The 19,234-nt window shown below is 37.3% G+C and overlaps 1 pseudogene; it reads right to left on the bottom strand.

The window, feature by feature from the left end:
- LOC101443602 (olfactory receptor 4K15-like) overlaps nt 1–14,825 on the bottom strand; it is a 29,527-nt pseudogene extending 14,702 nt beyond the window's left edge.
- Between the last annotated feature and the right edge of the window lie 4,409 nt (nt 14,826–19,234).

Below are 19,234 nucleotides of genomic sequence, written 5' to 3'. Positions count from 1 at the left end.
CTGTTAAGGGACGAGTGGGGTCCCGTTGTGGGACGAGCAGGGTTCCTGTTAAGGGATGAGTGGGGTCCCATTGTGGGACAAGCGGGGTCCCTATTAAGGGATGAGTGGGGTCCTGTTGTGGGACGAGAGGGGTCCCTGACGTGGGGAAGAAAGCCTCGTACGGCCGCTGAGGCTTCCCTCGGGGGCTCCGAAGGCGTGGAGGGCGCACGACCCAGGAAGAAGTCGCAGAGACAGGCTGATGGCACAAGTCTGGTCTATTGCGGAAGGGGATGCAGATTTATAGGATTGGGGAGTGGTGTGGTGGGTTCTGATTGGCTAGGGCAAATGCTGTTTCCATATAAGGCAATGTTCTGGCATTGGGCTAGTGATTGGCCAGTAGAGTATGTGCTAACTCTTGATAGGCTGAAGCTGTTGCTGGGCAAACAGTGTACTAAGAGATTAGGTTTAAGGGAGGGGGGAGGGGAAGTGAGAGCTGGGCTAGGCAGGAGATAGGAAGGGGGAGGGTGGTGCTGGCTAGCCATTAGCAGCAAAGGCCTAGTCAAGCGTGGTCACCTTGTCTAGGCCCAGTGGGCAGAGGCAGTGTCACCTCTTGCCGCACTGTTTGCCACTGAGGCAAGCCGGGTGCCCCTCCTCCCACACAGGAGGAAGTGGCCTAAATATCCATGGCTCCCTCTCCTGCCACATTGCCTTCTCTTTCACAACCAATAGGAATGGTCTGTTTGGGAATTCCTTACAATTAGTTCACAGAAGAAGAGAAAGCTTGGGACTGGTTTTTAGATTGTTCTGTATGATTTTTAGTTACCACCCAAAAGTGGGCAGCCCCAGAACCAGATCCCCTACTGGGATGTCCCTGAAGGACAAAAGTGGGAGAAAAATCCTTCAACAAGCAGAACTATTAAGGATTTCATCTGGTTGTTCATTTTCCTTGGAGGAGAAATGCCCAAAGGTACATTTGTGTACTGATTCAAGGGTTATTACTAATGGTTTTATAATCAAGGACTTGGAAGGAGCATGTTGGGACAATTGGTGGCATGGATTTTTGGGTAACATATGTGGATAGACCCTTCTGAGTGGGCAAAAAACATGAAGATATTTGTGTTCCATGTGAATGCTCATGAGAGGGTGAAATCAGCAGAAGAAAACTTTAATGATCAAGTGGATAATGACCCATTCTATGGATAAAAATATATACCTGAAGCAGATATCATTGTTTTCTTCTTTATCTTATCCCCTTATTACATGACATACCTTATATTAGCCTCATATCATAGTATTTAAGTTATAGGATATAAATTTAAGACTGAATATTATCTGAGGACTTGGACCATAGTCTTGAAAGATTTAGTCCATTTATGGTTGTACACAGGATGGCTGATTATTAAGTGAAAAAGGACTATTCATTTACATTTGCAGATTACTTATGGTTTAAGGTGATGTGTATGGCTGCCAAGTTGACATGAGTTAACTGATGGTTGGGTTCATGTGTCAACCAGACCAGGGGATGGTGTGTAATTTTTTTTTTTGGTCAAGCAAGCACTGACCTGGTTGTTACTCTGAGGACTTTTTTGGACATAAGTCAGTTAGTTGGTTAAATCTATGGATGATAACATCTGCAATCAACTGAGATTGCCTTCAACAATAAGAGAAGTCTCATCCAATCAGCTGAAGTCTTTAAAAGGAGAAGTGATGATTTCAGCAGTCAGAAAAGAAAATTTCTGTGTCTACTTTAGCCAGCCAACTCCTGGTGAATTCATCAAGAACCTTCACTGGACTTCCCAGCTAGCAGCCAGCCCTTCAGATTTTGGATTTGTGCATTGTCACATCTCATGATATTTGCAGATATCTCCTGTCAGTTCTGTTTCCCTAGAGAACCCTGAATAAAAAAAGGATAAGAGTCCTGACTTGATGATTGTCTGATCTATACAAGCTTGAATAGGTGTTGTTAAGGTTTTGTAGTAATATAGAGGAATTCTAATACTGGCTATCATCTCATTAGCTAGACTACAAAAATAAAACAACAAAAACATCCTTGTCATTTAGTACTGTTAATGACACAAAATTTTATTCTTAATACTTTATGAAGTAAATTATTTAAGTTGTTCTATTATAAACTTTGGGTTAGAAAAATTTCTTAAAATATCTTTCCATACAAAAATTATAAATGACTTTTTTGTGTTTTCTTTACTCTTCATACATGTTTTAAAGTAGAGTCTTTAATCCATCTAGATTATATCTATTATAGTGGTATGTATAATCAGGTTTTAATACACTCACACTTTTTATTAGTATTTCACCCTGACCTCCTTATTTGAATGCAATAAAACATTTATAAAAATTCAACCCCCCCCAATGTGTATAATTCTGTACTATATACTGTCCAATGGACTTATTATTTAAAGGTAATCTATCATACTTTTAATCAATTTAGTTTTAAATACACTTTTGGTATATGTTAGGTGAAATCCTAATGGTCTTATCCTACATTTTTAAAAATTTTACTTAATTTTAAAATCCATTATTTAAAACAAGATTTTAAAAATATATTTGCCAAATTTCAGCCTGTTTAGCAAATCATCTCCAACCTTAAAAGAATTGTGTTTAAGTTGCCTTGAATTTCTATATTGGCTTAGGCAAAATTTTTTATTGTTAACAACTAATCAGGAATAATATATGACTCAATTTTTTTCAGATTTCTTTTACATACATCAGTAAATATTTATTATTTTTTTCATGGTCCTTACACATATCTTCCAAAAATATTCCTGTTTTTTTTTTTTTTATTTCTGTGGTTATTTAAAATTGAATCACTTCCTGCATTATTTAAAAATGTTTTTAACATTTAGTATGGCAGTTTGGAATTATGTATCCCAGAAAAACATGTTCTTAAACTCAGTCTATTCCTGTGTATATGAACACTTGTAAATATGACCTTTTGAAGAGGTTGCATAAGATAAACCTGAAGAGGTGCCTTAATCCTATTTCTGAATTCAATATAGAAAAGGTAACACAGATATGAAAAGTCAAAAAGAGAGAAGACAGAAGCTGAAAGTCAATTGAAACCGGAAGAGAAGAAGCCAGGAGAGGCCATTCATTTTCAACACCATTTGACAGAGAAGTGAAAACAAAGGTCACCACCAGCTAGCCCTAGAAGACCAGTCATTCCAGCATGGCCCTAATGATTTGGACTTCATCTAACCTTAAAACCTTTAGTCAATAAATTCCCATTCTTTATGCCAATCCTATGCTTTGTGTTTGTCTTAGCAATGAGGAAACTAAACACCTTTAAAAGGAAGATATTATGTTTTCCCTATTTTGGATCAAACAAATTTATTGAATTATATTTTAGTCAAAACTCTTGGTAGATTCCTATCCTCTCCCACAGCTCCTTTTGCCAACTGAAGCCTTGTTCTGCCCTTTTCATGGGCTATTTCCCTTGACAGACTTCTTGGTTTTCTTTCCAAGTCAAACAAGTGTGGGTCTCTCTGGAAGGGCTACAGCCCAAGCTCATCTGGGGTGGCACCTACTTGGCTCCAGCCTGGTGTTGCCTACTTTTCTGCCCCCTCACACCCTCTTACTCACTTCTTCACACACCCAAACATTCCAGAGATGGGGTGAGTCCTAAACTCCCTGAATCCCCAATATAGGGCTCCATATATTCTGGAACTGGGATCCTGCCTTGCCCCCAAGCTGGGGGCAGGGAACCAGTGGGCTTTACCCCTGCTTCTCAAAGCTGGGGCTGCTGCCCCACTCAGGGATCTCCCTCAATGCCTCCTTCCTCATCTAAAGGACAACAAAACGGTGAAAAGTTCTTGTTGTGGGAGTAATTCATTCCCTCTCCACATGCCTTCCTTCTCACACTGAGTTTCCCTTCCCTTGTCTGCTGACCTAGTGTGAGCAGAGCTCCTTGAGAAGCACAGCTTGGATCAAGCTCTTGCCTGTATTACTTTTAGAGCCTTCTGAGAAGAGGGAGGGGACCAGGGTGTTCTTTCCTGAAGCTCTCTTTCCCTACTCTCACACTCAATCACCAGGGAACCTTTTTTGCTTCCTGGCTGGAAACCTGCTGTCCTGAATGTTCAGGCAAGGTAAGGCAAGCTTGGTCCCTTTGCCTGCTCTGGCCCCAAAGTCTCCTGTGTTCTGTGTTAAGTGGACTACTCTCTGCACCTCAGGGGAAGCAGCTTCATAGTCTTCCATAGCCTCTGCTCCCCAGCCCAGTGCTGTCTGGACTAGGAGCTGTGCAAAGCCAGCACAATCTCTAGTGTTAGGGTTAAGGTAAGGAGCCATATTTGTCTATGAATGCAATTGCATGTAAAAGAAGGGAACAGGGCATATACAGGTATCGCTGGGGTTATGAACAGGTGGGTAAATGTGAGTGTTTGTGGAGCCCTTTTCTCCTGCTATTAGCTTAAAAACCCATTTTGAGCGGGGCAGTTCTGGGGAGTTGAATTTCCTTATTTTTCCTTGGGTGAAAATTTCCTCCTTTCATTATGTTCCCTAATAGAGGAAGCACACACACACACACACACAAATTAGTAAACAATCATTAATTCCTCTCTTCCTTTTTAATATCTTTAATTTAATTTGCTTCCTTTGTCTCATTTCATAAGTCTTGAGAAGAACTGTGATGGTGATATATTAATAGGCTTTCCCCAGGTTAGTTGTCATCATAATAAACTGCTTATATCAATGGCTTTCAACAAAACAGGTTTTTCTAGATTGTATTAATGGCCGGCCTTTATTTAACTCTACATTTCTTCTTAATGCTGAGACCCAGGATAATGAATAAAGAGAGTATTCTTTTTACATGGAAGAAGAAAAACAGTTGTAGTGGAAAAATAATTGCTCTTAAAGTCTTTCTTACAATAAGAGGGAAATATTTAATTTTTTTTACATTTCATTGCCCAGCCTAAGTTACAGGAACTAGTCTAATATCTGGAAGACATGGAAATATAAGCCTTTTATCTGAAAGACCTATAGTCACCTGGGACAAAAACACTATTTACAATAGCGACTATCTTTGGTTGTTCTTGACATCAGTTAGAAAGCTTACTGTTTTACTATTAAAGTATTATAAACCTAAGTATTTCTTAAAGAAAAGTCTTTTATAAGTTAGGAAATTTCATTTTATATTGGTTTTATTATGTTTTTCTTTAAGATTGTGAGTTCAATTTGATCTAATGTCATTTTTGCAAAAAGTAGGATGGTCTTTTGTTTTTTCTTCTGATATGGGCTGTGTGTGGTCTCTGTGTGTGTTCAAGCTTATCTGATCTCTAGAAGATCCCGGGGCCCCAAGAAACTGAAGTCTCATCTAACAAATCTAACAAAGATTTCTTTGTTTTTGGTGCCAAAACCTCTCCTGGCTCCACCCCGTGTGTCTCTTGTATAAAAGTAACCTGAAGGCCTTACACTGGGCTCAGTTTTTTGGACAGAAGTCCTCCAGGCACAGCTGTTTGTAACAAATCTTCCTTCTCAGAGAATTCCCATGTCCTAGCCTTCAATACATGATCACCAAATTCTCTTTGCTACCACTACATTTCTAGGGGCTCATCCAGGATCACTGCAAAGGTCAGAAATGGCAACTGTTAGTTACCCCTCTTGGACACATCCAAGGAAGCTGGGAGGGCTTAGGTGAACCCCAGGCCAAGGCTCCCCTGGACCCCTTTAGTCCAGAAAGAGGTTGTGGACTCCACCAGAGCCCTCCCAAAAGAAACCAGAGGCACTGAAGGAATTAAAGGGAGACCCTGAGAATGAAACAGAAAAGCTCTATATACCAGATGGGTATGTCCCCTGGGTGTGAAGCAGGCTAGCAAGATAGGGAATCAATAATGATGAATCTGGAACCTGGCAAGAAGTCCACATGGACATCAGTAACCCCAAGAAGTCTTCTGGAAGATCCTCCCCATGACTCCACCACTCAGAAGACTTCCTCCAGAAGGGCTTTATCATTGGGCCTGCCTGGAAGATTGAGAGGAGAAATAGCAATCAAAGTGGTGACATTAGCACAGGGGTGGGATAACTTGCATTTAAAAAGTGATACCAGGCCTGAATTAACTCTCTCATTCTCTCTTGCCTCTGGACCAAGACTTCAGCTGCCTTCTTCCCTGCTTGGATCACCACACAAGTAAAACCTGGGCATTTGTAACCTATAATGGGGAATTGTAGCCTGTAAATCATCTCTCTTTATCACTTTTCTGTCCCTTCCTCTCTACCTTGGACCACTGCTCTGTCATTTTCTCCCATTTCTTTTCCCTCCCTACCTGAATAAATTACTGGCCTAACTCACCCAGTGTGCTCTTGAAATTCATTTCTGCAGCATTGCCAAGAACCTAAATGAAATCTGGTAACAGGGGCATAGTGCAGAAAACACCTAACTGTAAATGTTAGAAGAGGAGCCCGATAAACTCCTAACAGGATCCTAGTACTCCCAGAAAGTTGGGGGAAGCCATCTTCTCTAGGTCTGAAAAGGAAAAAAAAAAAGCAGATGGCTGTGTGCATGTGACTGAGTAGACTGTGGGGCAAAAGCAGAGTCCTATGCCACAGTTCTGTGGCAGCCTCATCTGGTCAAGGGCAGAGAATGCATCCTCTGGGGCTCTTCATCCTAGTTGGGGGTTTATAACAACCTGCTGTTTGGTTTTAGTTAACTGCAAATTAAAGGTTTGGTGGCAGTGAGAGAGTTTTCATGGGTTAAAGTCCTACTCCCTTGTTGGTATCCCAGTACTTCCCATTGATGCATCCTGAAGAATTGATCTAGATTTGGAAGATCTTGGTTACAGAAAGATGGATTGGTTTTTGTAATAAAGCTTGGTCTGAATATGAATTGAGCAATGGATAAGTTTGTCCAGAAATGGTCTTTAAATTTTAATGCTGGATTGCAATTGAGCTTGTTGTGTAGACAGCAAGGGTAGGCAAAGAGTCCTGTTAAGGATCCCCCTCATAAGATTGCTCCCATAGCTTATGTGTCTGAAAACATGATACTTCCCCAAAGGTTGTGAATTAATACTATGTGAGTCCCCTTAGCTTCAGTTGAAACCAGCTTAAAAAAAGCAACAGCTAAATCTGAGGCCTAGAAACCTCATATTGTGTCTCCTTAAAGAAATGAGAAAATAAACCTTGAACTTCCATTAGGGTAAACTTGATTGTGCCTATAAAATGTGTGAATAGTAATTAAAAGAAAAATAGCTCATATGTCATAAATTAAAATCAAAGAGTTCCTAGAAATGCTAAAGTTATAGAATTTTCTCTTCTGTTTTAATCTGTGCTTAACTCTGTGTTCAACTATAAAATCTGCATTTAACTTCGTCAGTTTGCTTATGCCTAGGAAATCAGATTAGGAGTTCACCTTTTAAAAATTGAATAACAGTGAAGGTAACCTAAAAATAAATCTTTAAATGTCAGTACTCTCTTGCTAGTGAATTTAATGCATAAATCACAAGTGAAATTTATTTAATTGCTGAAAAAAAGAGAAACTGCACAGTTGTTACTAATAAAATTTTTTAATTGCTTAGTTAATAAATAAAAGTGCCTAAATTGATTTTTAAATGGAAACTTTCTAGAAACTAAGAGTTAAAATCACTGTATTAATGCTTTTATATATAAAACAGTGAAAAATAATAACTGAATTTTTTACAATGGAATAAATATAACCTAGATTTCATCTGTTGTAATGGCAATCTTAAACTAATTTACCTTTGTTTATGTCTACTTCAAAGCCTAGCTTGTGCTTGCTATAGTAATGGTAATGATAACTGAAACTTACCTTTATTATAGTTATTTTATAATTAGCCTTGCTTAACCATTAAACTTCAGCTATTGTGATGGTAATTATAAACTGTGTTTGCCTTTGGATATGGTTACTGCAAGTCTGGCCCCACCCTTTTTTCTGTTTAAGGTTATTTCTTGACAACTTCTACCCCTATGGCTCAGGAAAAGCAAATTTGAAACATTCCTGTCTCCTGTTCTACTAATATTAATAACCCTGCTTTCTATCATGGCTCCAAGTATAGACCAAATTTCTGTATTTTGGAATTTTTGACCCTTGAATTTGGACATCCACTCACCCAGTCCAGCAACCACTGGAATCCTGTTATCTCCAAGGACTAGGAAGTAAATGAAGTCTTCTGCCTTGAGTGTCAGGGTTCCTAAAAGTAGAAATTCATGAGAGAAACCAGTTCCCCTGAGGCTTTAATAGCCTCAGTGAATATACATATAATTGGTCTTGCTCATCCAGAGTTTCCTGAAGTCAAGGTAAAATATAAAGTTCTGAAGCAAAGGAAAATTGTGTTAGAAAACTGAGGACATTTTGGTTATAAGCTATTAATTAAAAAAAAAACAAAATTCTTGTGCAAAACTGCATGGTCATAGTGCAAATTAAAAACAACCTTCTGAGAAATCTTTCAAATATTGTTTTAAAGTTAAACTTGTTTTGTAACAGAATGAAAGTTTTAAGTAACTAAGTTATGTTTCCATGTCAAACTATTCATGTCTGCCTATTTGCTCAATGTATATCTTTATACATCAGGATGACAATATCAAATTAACAAATAATTCTTACAACAGCTCTATTCAAATTGTTAAAAACTGAATATGCAGCTATATATGTGATAAATATTCCTAGAACAGAATATTTAGGCTAAAATAGAAAAGTCATACAAATAACTAAATATAGCAACTATTAAAAAAGGGAAAAGAATTTTCCTAAGCTCTTTAACCTACCCAACCCCCAGGGCCTTCTCTTTGCAAGAGCTCTGAGGGAGGGATAGCTATAACAGATTGAAACTCTTCTAAGAAAATGGAATTAAAAATCAGTTTGTATTAAAAAGGGGCTTAACCCCCCATAAAGAAATGAAAAAAATATATTCTTTGTATAAACTACAGCAGTTTCAATTTATTTAGATTAGGTGTTATCTCTTTAGTTTCTAAAATACCAAGGTAATAAATTAACATTGTATGTATTAAATCTTTAAAATGGTAAAAGTTGTAAGTTCACATTTAATGAAATTAAGCTAAAAAAGAAAGAAAATATAGCTCTGCCCTCTTCTAAATGGATAAAGCAAATTCCATTGGTTGCTAATAGTAATCTAAGGTAAATTAACCAGTCTATGTGGTTGTGGTTAACATTGAACATGTTAAAAGTCCCAGTCAATTCCATTTTCTGAGTAGTTAATGAACATGTCTGTAAGATTGAAAATGGCCATCTTGCCTGAGAGCAGTAGGCCAACAGTCCTTTTAATTGAAAAAGTCACCAAATTAGTATGGGGCAACCTCTCATAGTCTTTACCCCACACCAAGTGAAGGATGTGCTTGAGGCCAGGGGCCACAAATGGCTTACAGGTCACCAGTTAATTAATACCAGGCTCAATTACTAAAATCCCCTGAGGTGCAGATAAGGGTGTGTCAGACTCTCAAACCAGCCACCCTACTACCAGTAAAGGGCCCAAAATCAGATCCTGAGGGACCTCTTCAACACTCCTGCCTTGAGACTCTTAACCAAAACTACCCAAGCAGGCCAAATTTAAAGGATGAGCCTCTTGTGAGCTCAAACACTAAGTGGTTCACAGATGGAGGCAGTTTTATTAAGGAAGGAATTAAAAAGGCAGACTATGCAATGGTTTCTCAATTTGAAATCATAGAGGCCAAAGCTCTTCCCCCTGGAACTTCAGCCCAGAAAGCAGAAATTTGCCCTTACCCAAAATTTAAAGTTAATAGGTGGGAAACAGGTTAATATTTGCACAGACTCTAAGTATGCTTTCCTTGTCCTTCATGCTCACTACTGTGTGATGAGAACAAGGCTTGCTTAGTAACAGTGGATCATCTGTTAAGCACTGGCAAGAAACCCTAGATTTTCTAGAAGCCATAATGTTACCTTAAGAAATAGTAGTTATGCATTGTCCAGGGCATCAGAAGACAGACACTGCTATAGCAAAGGGAAATGCTAGAGCTGATGCAGCTGCTAAAGTGGCAGCACAAACCCAGGTTTTCCTCCTACCTATTATACCAGCACCTGTACCAGTACTTAAAGTTTCACAGTACACCCAGGATGAATAAACCAGGCTAGTCTGGATTCACCCTACAAACTGATGGGTGACTTGTTAAGGATACTCAAGTCTACCTGCCAGGAGCAGTGCAGTGAAAAATCCTTCATGGATTTCACCAAGCCACTCATCTGGGGAAAAATACCCTAACCAGCCTAGACAAATGGATTTTCAAAAAACAAAACCTGGTAAAAACAGTCAAAGAAATTACTAGAAATTACTCAATTAAAGCCAAAAATGTAAAAAATTTTACTCTGTCATTCTTTCACTCCCACAGCTATTAAAGTTAAAGAAATATCCAGGTTGGTGTACTAATTCTGAATGAAGCCAGCTGCCCAAGAAAGTGCCAATTCACCAGAAACACCTCATGGAATGTATGAATGTCGGTCATTGGACAGCCTGAAATATCTCTTCAAGAAATAAAGCTAAGTAGGGCCTACACCAAAAAGAGCTGTTCCCTCTAACTCTAATCCAAATGCCTATTGCTAGGAAAAAGGCAAACCAAACCTTGTCTGTTTTCATCTCCTTTTAACTTAACTAAAAGGGCAATGCATCTTCCTATTCTTCTCTCCTACCATAAGAATTAGATTTAGCAATTTATACTTAACCCCATTTTCTATTACAATTTCTCTCTAGAGTTAACTGGCAGCATAAAATAACTCAACAAAAGATACTCTTTCCCACCAACTTTGGGAAAATACAGCCTATGCAGACACCTAAACTTTTCTACTTCTGTGATCCAGTATCCTCTTAGTGGGACCATATGTTCTCAACATTCTAATTAAGTTAATTTCTTCCAGAATCAACATCTTATTAGCCATATGGTAACATCATCCAGCTTTGCCCAGAATGCCAGATCCATCTTCTTCCAACTTAGAATATCAGGGAGGGTTTTACAGCTTGTCAGGTAAGAACTACTGCCATTAACTAGCAGGAATTAGCTACAGAAGAAAGATCATCTCCCTTCAGCACCCCTTTAAGATTAAAGGTGTAAATTCTCTAAGGGGGAAATAAAGCAGGCTAGTAAGATAAAAGTCAATAGATGTATCTGAAACCCGGTAAGGAGTCCATGCAAACATTAATGGCCCCCAAGATGTCTGCTGAAAAACCCTCCCCAAGATTCTGCCACTCAGAAGGAAACTTCCTCCTGAGGCCAGAAGGTGCCCCAAATGTTCCCCAAGAACTTTATCATTAAACTCTCCTGCGAAATTAATGGGAGAAATAAGCAATTAAAACAGTAAGCAGCTGGAACTTCTCCCATGCTCTCATTACATTTCCCTGCTTCCTCCCCTTAATAATAGCTAGGGTACATGATTTAATAAATAATGTTGTAAAAACACAGACAGCTACCCACTGCATGACTCCAAAAATAGTGATGCCAAAGCTTAACAAGTAAAGTAGGCATCAAAGAGGGGAATGATATGGGCTGTGTGTGTGGGCTTGGTGTGTGTTCAAGTTTATCTGATCTCTGGAAGATCCCTGGATCCCAAGAAACTGAAACCTGATCTAACAAAGAAAGTCTTTTGGTGCCAAAACCTCTCCTAGCCCCATTCCATGTGTCTCTGGTATAAAACTAACCTAAAGGTCCTACTCTGGGCTCAGTTTTTTGGACAGAAGTCCTCCAGGCCCAGTTTGTCATAATAAATCTTCCTTCGCAGAGATTTCCTGCATCCTAGCCTTCAATATGTGATCACCAACTTCTCTCTGCTGGGACTACATTTATAGTTAATGTACATAATGTTATATTCAATATATTCTATATTATAGTATATGCATCAATATATCCTAGCATATGTAAATATAACATGAATATAGTTATTTTTAATAAATTGAATGAATGCAGTTTAATCATATTATGTATTTTGGCAATATTCTATTATAGAATATGGGTTAATATAATCATTGGAATGCTTGTAAACTATCCATCACACATAGTGTTAAGAATTATTAAATTATTGTCTAAAATGTTATCTACTTGTATAATATTATATTACGGAGCCAATAAAAATATCTTGTGAAAGTACCTACTCTGCATTATAAATTTAACAAATATCATTCATACTTTAAGATCTTTGCTTATAAACAATTTGTCTCTCAATGTGGCATTGGTGAGATTGGGTGTGGGGCATATAAGTGGAGCTGAGATGATGAAAAGATTTTAAAATGAATAAAGAGGAAACTTTAGTATGTTACATATACTGGTTCTTAATCTCTAATTTTGCATATATCCCTAGAGATATTGCTCCAACCTTGAACCTAAGTCTCATTGCTGGAGACACAACTTTCCCTTTATCCTAGAGTGGAGATTACTTTTGATCACAACTAAAATATCAAACTTATGTCTAACCAAGTCAATTTATTTGCATCTATTTCTCTTCATTATCTCAAATTTTAAAAAATGTTGAATTGGAGTAGGTATTATGTAAAAATCTGAAACAAAGTCTAGGATGCTAACTAAAGAGCAGAATCAGAAACATGCAAAGTCACAAGATCCACTGTACCACACTTTCTAGAATGCCCCTCCCTAAGGTGGGCTTTGCAAAATGGACAAGGGCTCAAATTTCAGCTGGACATTTGGTTCTGTCTGCATCATGAAAGACCATTTCCTTCCTCACTGTCAAGTTGCCTGTTATCATTAGTACCTATAAAAAAAGGTTAGATGAAACTATGGGCAGGAAAAACCAGTTTGTGGAGATATTGTAACTGCTGATTAAAGGGGACTTATTATTATAATTGATGTTAACAGTTTGTTAACAGGGATATATGGGATTGCTGTAACTAGATGCCTTCATTGCTCCTCACAACCAGTTTGTTTAGCTTATTTCCATTTCTTTACTTGTTATCTTATGTTAACTGAGTGATTTACAACTCTGTTGTAACCTTTTACCAAGTCCTTACCCAGGCTAGCTTTTGTCAGCTTTCAACGTTTTCTTAGCCCTTTCTTTGTACACTCTGTATTAACCATAAACAAAACATTACCTATCAATATTTGTTAATGTCACTATCTCTACTCCTTTGTTTAATCCCATAAAAACCCTATGCTCTTTAGACTCAAGGAGACTGATCTGAACTTTTTCTTCCTGTCTCCTTACTCAACTGCTCTGAATAAGACTCTTTCTTTTTTCAAAATGTCATGGCATTGATTTCTTTGCACATCAGGCAGTTGGACCTTTCTTGTTACCATAGAAAGCTTTTCTCAATATGTATGAATGATTGTTAAGCCTATGGTGTTGTTGCCTCTAATAGCCTCCTCAGCATTTCATTTGTGTTCACACACTAGTTGGTGACACATTATTACATTTGGTTTTTCAAAGATCTCAGACAAGTATTCATTTTCTGATGTGGAAGATGACATTTAGCCATATAGATTTTTATGATGCTGTAGCAGTTTGATATAATATGAATTCCAAAAAGAAATATTGGGTTATGTTTGTAATCTGATCTGTACCTGGATATGATTGAGTTATGATTAGGATGTAGCGTGGCACCCCCTAATGGCATGGCAAAAACAGAGTTGAGGGCTTTTAATGTTGGAGTTTGATGCTGAAGCCTTAAACTGGAGCCCCAGGAAGTGAGCTCATAGAGGAACAAGAAGCCAGGTCCAGGAAGAGAGGAACCCTGAGCCCAGGAATAAGTAAGCCCTGGGAAGAAAGGAACCCTGAATCCAGAGAGAAGCAAGACCCTGGAAGGAAGAAACCCAGGAAGCCTGCACCCTCACAGCTGTCAGCAGCCATCTTGCTCCAACATATGAAAATACTTTGGTGAGGGAAATAACTTATGCTTTATGGGATGGTAACTATAGGCTCCTACCCCAAATAAATACCCTTTATAAAAACCAACCAATTTCTGGTATTTTGCATCAGCACCCCTGTGACTAACCAATACAGATGTCCACCATAATTCTTCAGGTTAAGGTAAAGTTCACATCTTCAAGCTTCACTATTATCCTCTTCCCAACCCCACTGTAGATTTATTTTCTACCTATTAATTGTGAATTGCAAAAGCAATGCTTTTGCATTAGTGATAGTCATGGTTTTATTTGAAAACTCATGAAACTGTTATTTCCAAAATTTACCACTACTCTTAAAGAGGCTTGCCAGCTCTTTATTTTTTTAATCCCTAGCACAAACAAGAGGGTTACAACTGTACATCAGAGCACAATTACAGAAAATGAATGTGGGCATTCATTTCACTTCCTTCAGTGTAATTTCCAATAATAACTTGCATATTCCATAATTCATTCTGCTAATTTTTCAGGATAGGTGTCAAGTAAATTTATTTATACTTTGATTCCAAAGATTGATGGATAGGCTATCTTAGCATAACTGAATGACAAATCTTTTAAAATGCTAATATTTGAATTTAATATCTATGAGACTTTTGTATGAACTGTAATCTTGGCTGAAGAAAAAGATATCATAATGAAGCAGGCTAGTAAGTTAAGGAATCAATAGATGGATTTGGAACCTGGCTGAGAGCCCATGTAGACATCAATAAGCCCAAGATGACTGCTGAAGGACCCTCCTCAATTTCTGCCATTCAGTACAAAAGTTCCTCCAGAAGTCAGGAGAAGCCCTGGGTATTCCCCAAGGACTTTATCATTGGACCCTCATGGGAGATTGATGGGTGGGGTAATCAATCAAAACAGCAAACAGCTGTATTTCCTCCCCTGCCATTAGCAAATGGGTGGTATAATTTATGGTTCAAAAAGCAGATGCAAGGTCTGAATTCACTCTCTCACCTTTGGATCACTGTTCCTGCCATTGCACGCAGCTCTCGCTGTTTTTCCTCTGCCATGGTGGCCACGCAAGTAAAACCTGGGTATTTATAATCTATAATGGGGAATTGTAGTCTGTAAATCAGACTTCTTTATCAATTTTCAGCCCCATTCTTCTCTACCAGGACCCATGATCAATTATTTTCTCCCATTTCTTGTCCCTCCTTATCTTAATAAATTACAGGGCTAACTCACCCAATGTGCTCTTGAAATTCATTTCTGCAGCATAGTCAAGGACCTAGGCAAAATCTGGTAACAATAAGTTAGGAATTAAGTTTGATATGAAGGATGAAGTTATTTTATAATTTGTTTCCTTAGTTTTCTAGATAAATATATCAAAAATTTCCCCCACATTTTGCATTTAGAAACACTGACCAATACTAGCATACACTTCTAGCATGTTCTTTGTATTTTCATTTTTGACTTGTAGTACTTCTTTGGATACTATGGATGAATTCCTTGATTTGTTATACTTATTGGTATCTGCTTCCCCATCATTTATAGTCTCTTGTTTTCCAACATTTTCTTTTAATATAATTAAGTTTATATTAATTTAATATTTGTTTTTTTGTGTTCCTTGTTTAAAACATTTGTCAAGTGGAAATACTAATATTATCCCATATGTTTTCTATGATCATTTTCCATTTATTCTATAAATTTTCAGTTTGTACTTTTCACTTTATGGTCCTTAATTCAATCTTGGAATATAAAAGATGAGGATCATTTATATATACAGGTAGTTTTTTAAAAACTATTTTCCCGGGGAGAAAAATTAACAAAGGATTTTATATACCATTTTTAGAAAATGAAAACAATTATACAAATATGTCCAATAATTATTAAGTTAATGATATATATGGTTCATATCTATATTTAATGAGTTACAGCAGGGGAACAATCAGGAGATAATAGTTTGAGGGAAGCAGATGTGGCTCAAGTGATAGAGCTTCTGCCTACCATATGGGTGGACCTGGGTTTGATCCCTGAGGCCCCCTGGTGAAAAAGAAGAGAAAGCATGCCTATGTGGCAAGCCAGTGCCCATGCAAGTGCCCATGTGGTGAGCCTGTGCCCATGTTAGTGCCCATATGGTGAGCACAAATAACCCTCATTGTGAGCCAGTGACCACATGAGTGCCTGTGTGGTAAGCCAGTGCCCACACATGTGAGTCATGCAGCAAGATGATGATGTATCAAAAGAGATCCAAGGGGAGAGTCAAGGAGAAGCACAGCAGAGACCAGGAACTGAGGTGGTGCAATTGAAAGGGAAGCTCTCTCCACATCAGAGGTACCCAGGATTGAATCCTGGTGAATCCTAGAGGACAGAAATGGAGAAGAGAAGACAACATAGACAGCCAAATCAGTAGGGCTGGAGGAGGGGAATGGGGGGAAATTAAATAAATAAATAAATAAATATTTTTTAAAAAGTTAGAAAAGTGGGGGAGGAAGGAAGAGAATAACTGGATGGAAAAGGAATAGACAAGAGACAGATTGTCTGAAGTCTTAAGAACATATGTTTATAGTTGAATGAAATATAGAAAGAATAACAAAATACTTACACACACATACTTAAAGAAACTAAACATAACAAAGGGATCTATCAAGGCATTAAATATTTAGAGACTGAGCCACACCATACAGAGATATGTAAAACAATTGGGGGATACATGAAGAGAGAAAATCTAAAGTGAACTGAAAAGACAATAGAAAATTTGGGGGTTGGTTGATATAACAGTCTGCCATTCACTCCTTCTAAGGCTTCAGTCTGGGTTATTTGGAGTGATTGCATGGAATTTTGATGAAATGGCTAGTTTAGATAAATTCTTCCTATTGATGAAATAGTTGCATTTCAAATTTCAAAATGTGTACTTTAAGGAAGCATTGCTTAAAAATAAAGGCATATATTTCCATAAATTTAAAACATTTGAATACATTTTAACTCATGACCAAGATTTAAGAATATAGATTAATTTACTTCAAATATAGATTGCAAGTCCCTGTGCTTTGCAAAACAAAATACAAACAATATAAAACAAAAACAAAATAGCTTATTTTATTTATTTAATGGTTTATTTTTTATAACTCTAGTCAATTTATGATGGATGGATGCTGAATTTATAAAGCACATGTGATAATTTTCCTAAAAGTCATTTTTTGTTTTCCAAAATCATACCGTTGTTTTCAAATATTTTCAAATAATAATATTTAGGGAATATAGCAACAATGTAGTGTACCAATGGAAAATGTAAACAAGTCAAGCCCTATAAAAAGCTCTTGGGAGATTTTCTTTAGAATAGTGGTTCTCAAACTTTTTTGTCTCAGGTCCCCTTAATTATCTTAAAAATTATCAAGGACCCTAAAGTGCTTTAATATATTTGAGTAACAGCTGTTATTATTTACCATTTTGAAATTAAAACTAAGTAAAATGCCCATTTACACATTATTTTTAAATTATCAATAATAAACTAATTATATGCTAATACAAATTACTTATTTTTTTTTTAAATAGCTTTTCTGGCTAAATAAAAAAATAGTGAGAAGGGTTTTATTTGTCTACATTTTTGCATGTTTCTTTAATATTCAACAAAGAAAAGACAATTGGATTCTTGTATCTTCATCTATAGTCAGTCTATTGCAATATCACACCTCATATAAACTGGAAAACTTCAATTGGCTATTGTGAAAAAAATGACAGGGAAGAAAACTTATAATACCTTCATAATATGATGGAAATAGTTAGTTGAATCCTCAAAGCCTAGAAAATTCTCAATAACCTCTGGGGTACTGAGACAAGACTTTGAGAACTACTTTTCAAAAGTATTGGCTTTGCTTATGCATCATTTTCCTCACAATATCCACCTAAGATTGGAGGACCCAGCCTCCATGCCAATCACACTGTGTTGAAGAGTCTTACTGAATTTCCATATTTATATAATTTATAATATAATTTTTAATTTTTAACATGTACTTATATTACATAAATGTTATATAAATAATGTAGGGGATTCCCATATGCCCTGATCCCTAACCCTCCAACATTCTCCCACATTAATATCATCCTTAATTAGTGTGGTATATTTTTTACAATTGATGAACACATTTTGGAACATTGCCACTAAGAATGGAGTATAGTTTAAATTGTAATTTATACTCCCTCCCACACATGTTTGCAAGTTATTACAAGATAAATAATGGCCTATATATGTCATTGTAATATAATTCAGATACAATTCCTAAGTCCTGAAAATGCCCCCAAATTACACCTATTTTCCCTGTCCCCCAGAACCTGCATGACCAGTGCCTCCACATCAATGATAGAAGTTCCTCCATTGCAAGAATAAAAATGTCTATAATAGAATAACAGTAAGTCTACTCCACTCCATCATTAATTTTCCAATTCTGAGGATTCTAGAATGGTGATGCCAACTCCACATCTAACTGAGAGGGGACTTAGGTCCCACAGGGCAGATGGATGAAACTATCTTGCATGCAGTTGCAGATTCTCTCTATTCCCTGAGATGGTTATTGCCATCATCATCTCTTTGTTGTTTGTCCTATGTGACTTGAATGAACTATAGAGTAGGTGTTGCAAATCTGTGAGAGTCAGGGCCCTTTATATGGCCTGGTTCATTTACAGGCCAACGATTTAAGTCATTTGGACATATATCTATTAACTCCATTACTAAATATAAGTTCAGCTAGAAGGGGCAGAAGAACCATGTGTGGGGAAACCACAATTGAGTACAATTCTGTCATACTGGGGAGCATAAATTCCAAAGTAGAGCCCACTGACAGAGCACCAAACTTCTGAGCTTTTAACCCTGCCTATAGTTTCTGGATGTCTGCAGTGCCCTCAGAGGCAACTATTTAATCAATATTTACTTTGGCAGTCAATGGGATATTATCTTATCAATATCATCAATATCAAGGGTCCATCAATGATCCATCCTCCTTCAATAGTCAGTGCAAGGGTACTCAGGAGATCCTTACCGTCTCATTAGAGAATGTGCCAGAGCTCCCCAGGAAGGGAATTCAATATTCTTAGGGTTATTGTGTGAAACCCTCCCCCCAGTGACAGTGCCCTTTGAACATTTGAACACATTTCCACACTATATAGTTATGCCCAGGTGAACCTCCTCCTATGCAACCCCATCTCTGACATTGCACCAATGGCCCTACTCTGCCACAGCTCCAACCCATTTGTGTTCCAAAACTTCAAAATTGTAGCTATCAAAATAACTGAATACAATGAATAGGAAAATGATTTAACAATGATTGTTTTAAAATTAATGAATTAAATAAAAAACATCTTTTAAAGTTTGAATAATAAAAAACAAAAATATATAACACTAAAAATTTTGAACATTATGTCTTTCATCACTGAAAGATATCTTGTCTTGTATGTATAGTGGCATTTTCTTCCACTTATTATA

This window comes from Dasypus novemcinctus, chromosome 3 (genome assembly GCF_030445035.2).
Source record: "Dasypus novemcinctus isolate mDasNov1 chromosome 3, mDasNov1.1.hap2, whole genome shotgun sequence".
Classification (NCBI taxonomy): Eukaryota; Metazoa; Chordata; class Mammalia; order Cingulata; family Dasypodidae; genus Dasypus; species Dasypus novemcinctus.
This window is presented reverse-complemented; position numbering and strand designations above follow the sequence as displayed.